Source organism: Mastomys coucha, unplaced genomic scaffold (assembly GCF_008632895.1).
Source record: "Mastomys coucha isolate ucsf_1 unplaced genomic scaffold, UCSF_Mcou_1 pScaffold18, whole genome shotgun sequence".
NCBI classification, from domain to species: domain Eukaryota; kingdom Metazoa; phylum Chordata; class Mammalia; order Rodentia; family Muridae; genus Mastomys; species Mastomys coucha.
Window position 1 is genome coordinate 107,866,534 of NW_022196900.1, and position 13,732 is coordinate 107,880,265.

Below are 13,732 nucleotides of genomic sequence, written 5' to 3' on the forward strand. Positions count from 1 at the left end.
ACCCTCCCCAACATGTGCTGGCTGTGCCACACACGGCCTGTGGGACCAGTCTCTGGGTGGAGGACTTCTCTTCACAACTGAGTCATTGCTCCCAGGGTGCAGCAGTGACCCAGATGGGGCAAGATCATGACATGTATTTATCTCTGCCATCTTCCCAGTACCTCCCCTTTCCTTTCCTCTTCCTGCCCTGATCCCTCTCCTCTAGCCAATGGGTGTGACACCCTGACCTTCCCACTCAGCCCCAAATCTCTCCTGTGCTAAACAAAGTTCTCTGCCTAGGCTTTCCGTCTTCTCTGCTCATTGACAAGAGTCATAGCTGCCACTAATTGAAGGCTGACCAATTACCAGCCACTTTGCATATATCACATTTAATCCATTTGCCAGGCTGATTGTTACTATTATTATCCCCATTTTACAGATGCCAAAAAGAAGGCTCAGAGTTGAGTGGCTTGCCCAAGGTGAAGACTAGGAGTGGGTACGTTGGGTGGCTCAGGTGCCGATGGTTCTTATCCTCCCATGATGCTTTGCTCCCTCCTATCCTAACCTCCTTGGGGTCCTTCCTCACGGCTCTCAGAGCCCCTTGCCCCAAGGACCTCCCTCTGCTTCCCATTGACACTCAGTTGCCTCTGATGCCAGCTCATGCCATTAATTCAACCAACTAGTTCAAGTTCCCAGGACCTTGTGGAATTGGGCAGAGGACTGGTGCAGAGTCCAGGCCAGAGGAGAAGAGAAGCCTCCAGTGTAAACCCCTCAATCTGCTACAGAATAGAATAAGGACAGGGCTGGAGCTGTGCCCGCTACCAGCTGCTGCCCTCCCCAGACAGGGCTGGGGACTCCTGCATGGAAGTAATGCACAGGGGAGGGGGGAGGGAGGAGGGGGAGAGGGGGAGAAGGAGGGGGCTGCTGGGGCACCCAGCTGGTGAGCAGTGATCCTTCCTTATCCTGCATCAGCGCATCCTCCTGCCTCCCTAGGCTGGAGTTTCAGGGCTAGGCTAGGCTCGCTTTCACTTTGGTCTTTGATCACTTCAGGGTTGAACAGTTGGGCAAGGGAGTCCTGGGGTTGGGAGGGGCTGGGAAGGCTGGATCCCAAGGTGAGACCCCTCCTCTGTCTCCTCTGCCATCAGATGCGATGCTGTGAGATTGAGGACCCGTCCTCCCCTTGGGACTATCCCTCTGACTGTCTTCCCAATGAAAATAACTTTGTTGGATTATTTCCTCATCTGTATCTGTTGCATGGGCCCTAGGCTGCTCAAGAGAGGCAGTGACAATCTGCGCAAAGAGCTCTTCCAGTTCTGTGGACAGGAGCCCTCTGTCCCTGCGGCTGGTTCCAAGCTTTTCCCCACAGTGTTTTTGAGCCTTTCTCTCTGTCACCCCCTAAAAGCTATGTTTCGGGATCATGTCTGGCTCCTGATGCCTCCACTAGTTCCTCTGAAGCTGTTTCCAGCTTTGTGGTTAGTAGCTGTCCCTTTTTGAGTCTCCTCTCCAGGATCTTCCCACCAGGGCCATCTCAGGGCCATCTCAGGGCCATCTTCCCTGCTCTGAGCCCATCAGGTCGTGAGCTCCTGTGAGTAACCAGAACGCTTGCTGCTGTAGAGGAAGCCTGGGTGGGAATTCAAGGCATCCAGGCTCGTACATTGCCCTGTGTGTGCCAACCATGTGGACAGGACTAACCTCTTCACCCTGTGAACCTCAGCCTTCCAATGATAAAGCAGGGGAAGATTAGACACCTGCTCGGCAGGGCTGCTGCGAGGAAGCCAGGGGCTCAGGGGGATGAGCCTGCTCACTCATCCTGGGCTTTGGGATGTGACTGAGAGAGGCTGAGATGAAACCCAGGCCAGAGAAGGAGGGTGTGTCTGGGTAGGGTGAGGCAGGCTGCCTGAGCCACGGGGAGGGGCTCGGCAGGATTCCTTCATCCTCACAGCCTTGCCTCTCTTCCACCATCTCTTCCTACTGAGGACAGAACCCAGGGCCTCAGGCATCCAAGGCTGTTGCTCCTCTACTGAGCGGTTCCTCCAGCTCCAGTCTGATTTTTGTTCCACACTTCAAAACTCACGCACTGGCTCAGAAGGGACAGTGGAAAGAACACTTGTTGGGGGAAGTGTGGAGAGCTGGGTTCAAATCTCTAGGGCCTTCTTTAAAAGTCAGGCCACAGACCTGTAACCCCAGCCTTGTGGGTGGTGGAAGAAGAGAGGCCCTGCATGGGTGTGGGTGCTCTAGGTGCACTGAGGTACCCTGTCATGAGGGGATAGAGAATCCTAGAGGAGGACTCCAGTTTACTCCCCTGGCCTCTACAGATATGTATGGGCACACACACACACACTCACACATATACACAGACATACACACACCACATACACACATATTGTACACATACACACACACCACACATACACCACACACACCACATACACACATACCATATATACACATACACACATACCCCACACACCATACCCATACACACACACACACACACACACACACACACACACACACACAACTGTGGCAGAATGAAAGAGCACATCCAGGATCTAAGATGCACACATAGTTCCCTGACGATCTGATTCCGTGAATTAGCCACTGTGAACATTTTCGGGGGGGGGGCGGGGGGGGCTGAAGGAAAGAATCTGATTCAGTCTTTAGCCAGTAGCCAGTAGGACTTAAGCTAGATTTGGAAGGGACTGACCCACCTAGGAGGGTCAGCATCCCTTCATCAGGTGATGGAGGAAATTGGAGGAGAGATGCTGGGATGGTCTCTGCTGGGCTCCTTGGGTAGTGGCCTTGGGGATATGGTCCTCAGGGTGGAAGAGCATGAATAAGTAGGGGTCATTTGCCCTTAGGACCGGTCTTCAGGTAAGAGGGAGACAAGAAAGGGAGGGAAAGGGGTCAGGAAGCGACTACTGTGCCGCAGTGTGTGGGGTAGGGGTGAGGGCTGGTGGAAGAAAGTAATGAAAATGTGTGTGTCAGCAGTGGGCAGCGCGGCCAACACTGGAGCTGCCAGGCAAGCAGGCACTTTGAGGGTGAGTGGGCCAAAGAGCTGAGTTGAGTTATAAATCTTTGGCAGGACTAACTCCCACCCCCAAGAACTCGATCTCCTCCCATCTTTCTCGGGGGACCCTGCGTCTAGGGGTTCCTCAGTTGCTCTTCTTCACCCCCTCACCATGACCATCTCCCTAGGAATGTCCTTCATCGGGCCCTCGGGGTTCATGTCACCCCACGGAGCGCGGGCTCTGTGCCACTGTACACTTCGGAGAATCATTAGCAGAAGTCATTAGCTAGAATACAGCCTCCTTCATAAATCTCCCCTGCACCTGGATCGTTCGTCCGCGCCTAATTTCCATCTCCCGAGCTTTATGATTTGTCCCTCGTTTGATGAGCGTTTCTCCCATCAATTGTGCCGTAAGTGCTTGCAGAGAGAGACCCCTCGCACTGACCCCATCTCTGACAGACGGGGTTCGAGCTTCTTATTCGGCGTGCGGGGGAGAAGGGACTTCACAGCCCCCTCCCTGCTTGTCCCTCAAAGGGCAGCTTAAAGACACTGTGTTCCCAGACTCCCTTGGGGATGAGAGGCAAGCTGGGTCCAGCGGCTTAGATGATAGGGGAAGGAGGAGGTGGGAAGAGCCGGTGACTGGGAGGGTCACTTGGTTTCTATGTCTGTCCCAACTCATTAATTGACCTCAAGCATGTTGCCTTTTGTCTCCGAGCCTCAGTTTCCTCATCTGACGCACACCTGTGTTGTGCTGCTCATTTTTCGTGGTTATTCTGAGAGTTGAGGTCTTGTTCATCCGTTTGCTCAGGATTGCGGTCGTGCAGTCGATAAGCGCATGCTCACTAAAGGCAGCTCCGAAGGCTGTTCTGAGAGGGAGAGAACGGACAGAGACCCACACAGCTGTGTTGCTGGGGGCCTTGGTGGTTCACAGCTGGGGCCTATGTGCCCGGAAAGATGTGGATTTGATTGAATCTTGAGTCTACCATTGATGGGCAGTATGAGCTCGTACAAAGCCATTTGACCTTCTGGAAGCTTGTTTTTTTGTTTGTTTGGTTGGTTGGTTTGGTTTTTTTGTTTTTCCAAGTGTGTGTGCGTGTGCGCTCATGCACACCCACTTGTGTCCATATTTTGTCATGGTAATTAATACTCAGAGAGGGTCAGTCACATTCCTCAAGCATGTTGCCAAGTAGATAGTGAATATTTAGGAAGATATAGGAAGGGCTAAGATGAGGGGCCAAGCTTTGTGCCTGGGAGAGGGTGCTCCGAGCCTTGTTCTGTTGCCTTCGAGCCTCGGGAATATAGGATGCACCCCAGCTGAGAGGAGGCAGGCAGGACTCAGGATTCTCTCCCCTACCAAGGAAGAATATGAACACCCAAGGAGGTGCCTGACACCCAAGGGTGCTGAGTCCTGGAAATTGGGAGAAACTCCCAGTCCGAATCTCTCTGGAGGCAAATCTGCCAATTTGGAGCTTTCTCCAGCTGTGACGCATGACGGATGTGAGGAAGTTCAGCCCCATCGCCCACAGAAGGGTGCTGGGAGAAACCAGGGCCTCTTGGAGCACTCTTGAGGTGGTTGGAACTGGGGGTGTGGCTGGCAAAGATGCCAAATGCCCCATCAGAACTCGTGGCAGGGGCGGGGGTCATCAGCAGAGGAAGTGTGGTAAGGAACACCTATTTTAATGTTCAGGACCAGTCGGTCCTTTACCTGGAGGGCAGGGGCGGAGCAGGGCCAGCCCCGTGATCATCTCACCTGGCATGTGTAGAGGTGTCCTTAATTTGCACCGTGGGAGGCCGGGGAGCCTGCCAGTTGGGTCTATAAGTCATGTGGCTTCAGGCAAGATACTTGACCTCTCTGGGCCTCAGTTTCCTCCCTTAAAAAAGTGGATAATAAATCTCACAGGCTTCGTATGGTAGTTGGCAGAATTAATTATACCCCTCTGACTACGGCGCCTGGCACAAATGGGAAACACTCAGTAAATGACGGCTTGTCATTGGCCCAAGATCTGTGCTTGTCATGACATACTTCATTTTAATACCGCCTACTTATCCAGGGCAGGATATTTATGTTCACTTTTTTTTTTTCACTAATTAGAGAGGTTTCTGTAATCAATTTACACCCATTTTAAAGGTAGAGAAATTGAAGTCCCAAGGCTGTCCAGAACTGAACACAGTTCCCAGGTGTAGCTGGGAAGAGAATCCAGAGCTGCCTCTTTCTCACCATTCTGCCTGGGCAGACCCTGAATTCCCAGGAGCTAAAAACAAAAGACCCAGGATTTGGATTCGTCAACAAACTCCCACGGGGTGACTCACCAGAGCCTGGGATCTGCCTCAGCACATCACCACCCCCTTCAAGGCTGGCAGCAGCTGCCCTGCTGACCCGAGGGCCTGGGACAGGGGTTCAGGGATGGGGGGTGGCGCCAGAGAGGGAGGCATTTGACCAGCTCCGTCCACCTGGACAGACACTGTGGCCTCGGCAGCTGCCCCATCTCTTCCTTGAGTTCCCTGTCGCTGAGGGTGTGGGCCCCAGGGGTCTCCCAGACTGCAGTGCCCTCCTCTGGGACAAGAGCATGGAGCTGGGGGTGGGAGAAGGGTGTGGGGCCCAGTGCCACGGGCTGGAAGCAGCTTGCAGATTTTACAGGTCATATTATCTTTTATGGGCATCCTAAAAAGAATGTCAGGCTCTAGAGAGCTCTCTCTCTCTCTCTCTCTCTCTCTCTCTCTTTCTCTCTCTTTCTCTGACTTTCATCACTGCAGACACCTTTGAGAGATCAATGGCTTGCACCACCCTCCTGGGAGTTGTCATTGTCCCTGGTGAGTGTGGGGTCCCAGGGGTGGTCGGGTGCTTCTCTGTGGGGTTGCCTGATGGGTAGGATGGATACGCAGTCTCTTTCAGATTGGGAAGGGCCCACATCTTCCTCATCTAGGCAGTTCATTGACATCAAATTTCCATCTGGAGCAGCCCCCTGCCCCAGCCCGGCCCCTTGAAGTCAATGCTGGAGCTTAACTTAGTGTCAGCGATTCTATCTACTCAAACTTGGGGTGATGCTAGGTCTCCCACAGGGATCTTGACCCTCGCTACCCTCTTCACCCTTCCTCTATGAGTCCCAAATTCTACCTTCCAAAAGGACCAGATCTGGGACCCCCCAAACCAGCTTTGGAACCCAGGATCCTGGCCCCAGCAGCCTTGCCACTCTGAGATCCTCCAGACCTCACTCACCCCTAGTGCCGGTGTTTGGGGCTTGGGTTCATTACCTGGAAGGAGAACCCCATTTAGGAACAAATGGGAGAAAGATCTAGAAGACAAGTTTATCTGTGGATCAAGAACAGTCTAGCCAAGAGAAGACACACCCATAGTCTACTTCCATGATGGGTGGCTGAAGGCATTTACTCCTGGTCCCAGCCCTAACGCCTAACCCCCCAGTCTCAGTTTCCCTAGGTGGACAATGGGTACAATGAAAGTCCCAATCTTGTAAGATGATTGGTGGAAATTGCTGAGTTTCCCTAGCATGGCACACAGTAAGTGCTCAATAAATGTCCATGATGGTGGTTAATCTTGCGGGTCACACCAGAATGCTGTCTATCCCAGGGGACTCCAGGGAGAGGGACTGTGGGCTGACACTGTAGCAAGAGTCAGTGAGGTGATACAGCAGGAAGAACTAGAGGCACCCATACTGGGGTAAGGGGACAGAGGTGTGATAGCTCTGATGGTTAAGAAAGAAGAGTGACTGACTAGCCAAGAAAGCAAGAGACGCCCAGGAAAATTAGGCAGCGGGCCTAATGAAAACCAGGCAGCCGGCCAAGTGAGCAATGTGACCTTCCTCCTGTTTTTTCTTACTTTGGAGCCTGAGGCAGGATGGGACAGGGTCTTCCATTCACCTAGGATTCAGGCTGGCCATTCTGTGAGGGCCATGTAGGCGAGTGGCCAGGGAGGGAGGACAAGGTGGGCAAAGGCAAGGGGCCTGTGGGGATGGTGTAGTCTGAATGAAGCTGGACAGTCAGCTCTGGCCTCAGTCAGATAGACTGTAGGGCCTGCTGGATTTCTGAAGAAGTTCCAATACACATCTGTCGTTTTCTGCAGGAGCTGAGGAAACATGAGAGAGGTGCTGTGACCCACCTGAGAGGTGAAAAGAGAGAACCAGTTCCCCAAAGTTGTCTTCTGAACCCCACATGAGTGCCTTGGTATGCACAACCCCACATACAGCATCACATACATGCAGTGATAATAAACAAAAGGTAGGGAATACACTTCATTTAAGTTTAATATATTATTCGAGGGCCGTGATTGGTCGTAGTGCGCGTGCTTAACTGGAGGCCTGGATTCAATCCTGAGCACCCCAGAGTAAAGTAAAAATCAGGCACGATGTATGTGTCTATGGCTCTCCAGGGGGAGGACAAAGAGTCTGAGGCCAGCTTGAGCTATAAGGTTTGAGGTCAGCTTGGGCTATACAGCAAGATTCTGTTTCAAATAAATAAATAAACAAATAAATAAAGCCAAGCATTAAGAAATGACAAAAATAAAATTTAAGATTCCATGGGCTGGAAAGATGACTCAGTAGATACAGTGCCTGCTACGTAGGCGTGAGGACCTAGAAACCATGTAAAACCAAGCACACAGGCTGAAGAGGGCTCCTCTGTTAAGAACACAAACCGTTCATGTATAGACCTGAGTTCAGTTCTCAGCACCCACAGGGATGGCTCAAAACCTCCTGTAATTGCAGCTCCAGAGAGTACAGCTCCAGAGGCCGCTGGCCTCCGTAGGAACTGTGCTCACGTGCGCATGCCCACACAGAGACACATAGAGACACACGTAATTAAACAAGCCAAAACCCAAAGCCTGGTGGGGCACATCTGTAATCCCAGTCGTGAGCTAGGTAGCCTGGCATGTGCCACACAAAAACAAAGAGTCCCTGTCTCATGGTGGAAGGAGAAAGACTGACAATCCAGGGTGCCCTCTGACCTCCACACATGTGCTGTGCATGCACACAAAGATAAAAATAAAATTCCTGACATGCAATCCCATAATAGATTATGTTGCTTAAATAAAAGGCAAATACCTTGGGATGACGTGTCACCTTGATCCTGTGGTTTCATCTTCCTTCAGGATGTGGCAATATCTTCCTAGGGTGGGAGGGACAGTTCCCTCAGCTAGGGTAGCTCAGAGCCCAGCAATCCATTCTGGACCTCGGGCAAAGGAAGGAAGGAAAGAAGGAAGGGAGGGAAGGAGGGAGGGAGGAAGGAAAGAAGGAGACTGAGCAAGCCTTTCTAAGGAAATGATATTCTAGCTGAAGTTGGTAGGAGAGACATTAAATAGACAAAGAGAAGAGACAAGCCCTTGAGTCAGAGTGGGCAACCCACATGAAGGTTCTGAGGCAGGAAGAGCCCAGAGCATTGAAGAATTGAAAAAAATATAATTCCAGCAACTGCAGGATTGAAGTGGGAACACCGTGCGTTCAAAGGCAACCAGAGCTGTGGAGAGAGACCCCATCTTGAGAAGAGGAGAGTTGACCTGAGTGCTTTCTAGCTGTGTTAACTAGGACACGTTACCAGTTCACTCTGAAACTCGTTTCCCTGATCTGTCAAATGGGATAATGATAGTCCTACTACGCTGAGACTGAGAGCGCCTGGAGCCTATTGCAGCACCGAGGCCCTGGCTATTCAGTGGCTCTGACAACACACATTGCTCTGGGTACTGCTGTTCCCAGTGACTTCCCAGGAGCTCCGTGCTTTATTTTCACACCACAGCCACATGCTCTGTCCCCAACCCAGGCCAAGCTGCAGTCCAGAGTGTCCCCTCCCGTCACACTGCTCTTGAAGGTTATCTCTGGTTTTCACTGGATTCTGTGAAGTTGCACAGGTCATAGTCTGGGGTTGAAAGTGTTGCTTTTTATAGCTGTCTCTGATGGCAAGGATGCCTGTGAGGCCTGTCGCAGAATGGAATTGCTGTAGGGCCAGAGACACCTCTGGGGGCTTGGGGCCCCTGAGTCACACTGGCCTGACACCCTAGCAGTCTCTAAGCCAGGCTTCTAGCTCTGCTGGAGCCCCACTGAGGCCGCAGTGTGCTGTATAGGCAGCCAGGACTTCCAAGTTCTCACTCTGAGAGGGGCAAACTATTATCCCACATCAGACCTTGACTCTTACCTCTTTAACATGGATCCTATGGAAACTCTGCTGCTTCTCATAGTATAAAGTTTGGGGGCATATTTCAGGGAACAGAGCCAGAGTCAGCCAGCAACCCTCATCAGCTATCTAGGAACAGCACGGGGGAACAAAAGACATACTAGACCAAAAGTGTCCTGGGGTTGGGTGGTGGCTCCACTGTGCAAATCTAAGGGCCTGAGTTCAATCTCCAGGACACGTGTTATAGAATTCCCAGCACTGGGAAGGCAGGCATGGAATTCCTAGGGCTCACTGGCCAGCGGGTCCCTCAACTAGTGACCCTGTGAGAGACCCTGTCTCCAAACAAAATGCCAGTTTCCAAGGTCATCCTGTGGCTTCTGAGGGATGACACTCAGGGTTGACCTCTGACCTCCACATGCAGGCAAACATACTTGTAATCTACACATATGCACATGACCACACCCACACACCCATAGCCATAGTGCGTTCTCTCTCTCTCTCTCTCTCTCTCTCTCTGTATTTATTTGTAGGGACGGGGATACAGGTGAGAGGACATCTTGCAGGAGTTGGGTCTTCCCTCCCATCATCGTATGGGTCCCAGAGATCGAATTCAAGCCACCAAGCTTTGTGGCAGACGCCTTTACTAGTAACCCTCGTGTCTTGTTTTGAAAGACACATCAAGGGGAGGGCACCCCTGCACAGCTGATACTCCATTATTTCCTCAGATGACCTTGCCCAGCCGGGACCTCTGCCTTTAGAGGTGAGGAGACAGAGGCTGGAAGAGCTCATGGCTTTGACCCGAAGTCACTGGACCTGCCCTGTAGCCTAGCTGAGGAGTCAATCCGGGCCTGTCCCTCATGCCGATAGAACTAGCTGGTGGCTCTGATAATCTCAGCAAGCAGCAGAGGTCAGAATATGTGGGCTGTACCCCAAGGAAAAAGCCCCTGTTCGGGAGGCCTTGACCTTCCTGCCAGCAGCCTAGTGGTCTGGCAGGCCTATCAAGCCCTTCCTGTTTCCAGTGTCCCCCACCAAGAAGGAGGTCAATCCTAGGGTCCCTACCAGGCCCTAAGAACAGGTAAGGGCTTGCTCAGCAAGCCAGGCTGTACTTTGACTCTCACTCTGCCCTCCCCACCCCTGCCCAAGCCTCCTTCCTCTCCGCTTAATCTGGCTCTTATCAAGGATGATAACATTCAGCAGTAATAAACCCAGGTCCACTTTCTCACAGCTGATTGCCCCCACACCCTGATTCAGCCATCACTGGCCCCTGTCCTGTGACACTGGCCAATGTCCCCAGGTACAGCTCCATGAAGCCAGCTCACCCCAGCTTTGCCTCTGGGGGCTTCAGCCCACATTCCTATCACCCCACACCTGGCAACCCCCTCATAGTGCATGGGGACTTGTAATACAGCCATCATTGTGCCAACTATCTCATGGTGGTTGCCTTGCCTTTAGGACTTGCAGAAAGAAGCCAGGGGTGACCTGCACGTCCTCTATCCTAACGACAGCAAGACCAGGTGGCTATTTATTGGACATCTCCTTTGCCCTGGATCTGAGGTGGTTTTTGAGCTTATTCTCAGTGAGTCATGAATGATAGTTACTATTCCTAACCCTGTTTCATTCAGAGATGGGGATGGGAAGTCCAGGGGTCATATTGCCTTCCCAAGGCCACACAGCCAAATCAGATCAAAGACTCATACCCCATGCTGGTGGGCTGAAGCACCCTGGGTCTAACCTACACCCTGTGGGTAAAGACCATCCAGCAGACAGCCGCCATCCTCACATGACTAGAGGCCATCCACCAAAGAGGCCGGACCCACGACCCAGATCTACTCGTGTGCCCCAAAGCCTCAGTTACCGGAGTTGAAAGTGGGGGTTCGTGCTGAAGCCAAGAGCCTGGGCCAACTGCCAGGCTTAAGCCTGGGGTGCCTGCACCCCATGGGACCTTTGTCCCTTTAATAAGTCCTCCTGGGTACAGGACGTCCCAGGGTGGAGGGCGCAGCTGGTGTGCCAGGCCTGGACAAGCCCTGCCCAGGGCACTCCCCAGGCTCCATGACTGGGGGAAGGTACCATTGTCTTTGTCCCAGAGTGCAGCCATTGCTTTCTCTGTGGGAAAGACCTATGGCCCCAGCCACCTAGGCAGAGTAGAGCAGGAGGGTCCTGGGTATGGCACAGCCAGGTGCTTGTTCCTAAATGTTACTTATAGGCAGCACCCTGGACCTCACGCTTACCAACACCCACATCTGTTTTCAGTCTCAGTCCCCTGCTCCTTCTGTCTCTGTCCCAGCCCCCATCACTCCACAGAGCATGTACCTTCTTCCAACTCCTTTGAGCCTCTGCTTGCTCTCAGGCCCTGCCCAGGGCACCTCCCTCAGAAAGCCCTCCTGATCGAGCTGCTCACAGTCCCCTCTATTCCCCACCTGGCCCTTGAGAGGCTCCGGAGCACACTCACACCATCCTGGAGGCCTCCTGGGCCAAGTCGAGCACCGTGCCCTCTAGGGCAGCGTGGGGGAGGAGACCAAAATATTGCCACATGGTTCTAGCCTTAAAGATGCGATAGGACCACGAGGGGGAAGGTATCCCACACTCTCAGAATGCTTTTTGTGGTCCTGTCCCTTTGGCCTCTTAGGTCTCCAGGGCTCTAGTGTTCTGGGCTGGCTCAGGTAGAAGTGCCCTGTTGGTGAAGAAGGGGTTGATGGGTTGATCCGCACGAACTTGCAGGGAGCAGGTATGTCTGACACTCAGGAAAAGCCAGCCTCTGTGAACTCTCAGATGAAGGAATAATAGGTAGTCAAGGATATGCTATGTTCTGTGAGGTGGGGGAGGAAGGGGATCAGGGAGAGAGCATCCTGGAACGGGAGGTGAAGCCAGTCTGGAGACAAGACTGGGGCATCCTGTGTGGCCCAAGGGAGGGAGAGACATTGGCCAGGATGTTAGAGAAGAGAAGAAAGAGAGGGCCAACTGGAGAACGTGGCAAAGCAACCAAGGACGTTGTGACACTTGTGAAGGAATAGGGACATTGTCCTGCTGGGCCTGAGATGGGGCAGAGGGCTCTGATGAGCTTTGAGCAGAGTCCTTAACAGGCAGGACCTGGGCAGGGATGGCCCAGGGCCAGCCTTGTAAGGAGGAAGCTACCGCATCCCCAGAGGCAGGACTCTTTATTCCTCAGCACAGTTTGGACTCCCTTTCTCTAGCTCCTCTAGGGTCCCTTGGCCTTGGGGACTAAGCTGGGGACAGGCCTGCACCAATTGGAGAATGACCTGTTATGAGAACCCAGGTCTCAGACAAGGATCTTTGCCCTACCCTCCCACTGAAAAAATAGGGCAGGGTTGTAGGCATAAGAGGAAAGCCCGTGGACACCTGAGCAGGTGGCTTCTGTTCCAGCCACAGGCATTTGTGGATTTGTGGACCATCCTGCAAGATCGGAGCATTTGGAGTGACCAGAGTAGCCAGAGGAGGCTAGAGGATGAATGAAGTGTTCTCTCTGTGTGTGTGTGTATGTGTGTGTGTGTGTGTGTGTTTGTGTGTGTGTGTATTGTGTCTGTTTGTGTGTGTGTGTTGGGGCAGTTTCAGGAGAACTAGATTCAGATGTCACACAAGGTCCCTGTACTTCTCAGCACCTCGCCCCTGGAGGACCCATACTGCCTGTTATTGCTCTGGTAGCAGACAGTGGCCAATAGCCACAGTGCCCAGTGCTCCTTACACGTCTGTCCGGCACCTTGCAGTAGATGCTCTGCTGCACCTTCCCGGTAACTGCGTGAGGAACACTATTGACCCGTGTCGTAAACAAAGAAACAAAGGCACAGGCCAGTGAGGGGATTGATGTCACCACTGTGAAGGGGTGAATCAGAATTCTATGGCTGGCCTGCTCAGGCTGGGTTGAGTCAGATGGATCTGTTGTTGAACCATAGCTCTGCCATGAAGAGACCTAGTCGTGCCTCACTTTCCCCCTTCATGCTAGAACAGGAGGAATAAGACTTCAAGGGCAGCTGTGAGTCTCTGGAGGAGGCTATATCTGAAGTGTCTGGAGAGCAGGGGTGAGGATCCTTGGGAGAGCATTTGTGTAGTGACTATTTATGCAGGGGGCTGTGGGTTCTCTTCCCAGCATTGCAAAAGTGAGGGATGAACGGAAGTGTCTAACACACACCCAGCTCAGCGCGAGGAACCTGCGACCAGCCCGGATGGCTTGTGCTGGTGAGCCCACACCTGCGTGGCACACTGGATCTCTGCCTTGAGCTCATTTGCATATCAGGCTGCCTGCCCCCGCTGGTGAACTGGGCGCACCACTGCCCTGTCTCTCCTGTGTGTGAAGAGAAGGCTGTGGGACTGTGTGGTCCCCTTGGGGGACTTAACCTTCTCCCTAGTGGGAGAGAGAGAGACAGGGGATGCTGGACACACAGGCCTGAGAGTTCTGAGTCAGCCATTGCATAAGGTGTCCAATGAGCAAACAGTTAAAGAGAAAGCTCATTTCTGGGGTAACTCTGGCTCCCCTGAAGTGTCAGCAGCGATGATCGTCTTTTCCTATTTCCTTGACTAGCTCTGGGTTTGTTGCTGTTATTGGTGTGTGTGTTTGGTATGTGTTCATGTATATGTGTTGTGCAGGCACCTGAAGTTGACACCTACCTGTGC

At 52.7% G+C, this 13,732-nt stretch overlaps 2 long non-coding RNA genes across 2 annotated transcripts; one reads left to right on the forward strand and one right to left on the reverse strand.

Annotated features, from left to right (window-relative positions):
- The first annotated feature begins 5,755 nt into the window (after nucleotides 1–5,755).
- Nucleotides 5,756–9,906, forward strand: LOC116095682. The gene is made up of 3 exons (XR_004120688.1): nucleotides 5,756–5,800; nucleotides 7,068–7,222; nucleotides 9,832–9,906. It is a non-coding gene; the product is annotated as an uncharacterized LOC116095682 (long non-coding RNA).
- Nucleotides 6,791–8,156, reverse strand: LOC116095683. Its single transcript, XR_004120689.1, has 2 exons — nucleotides 8,044–8,156; nucleotides 6,791–7,070 (listed from the first exon to the last, which is right to left on the reverse strand). It is a non-coding gene; the product is annotated as an uncharacterized LOC116095683 (long non-coding RNA).
- Nucleotides 9,907–13,732: the final 3,826 nt, after the last annotated feature.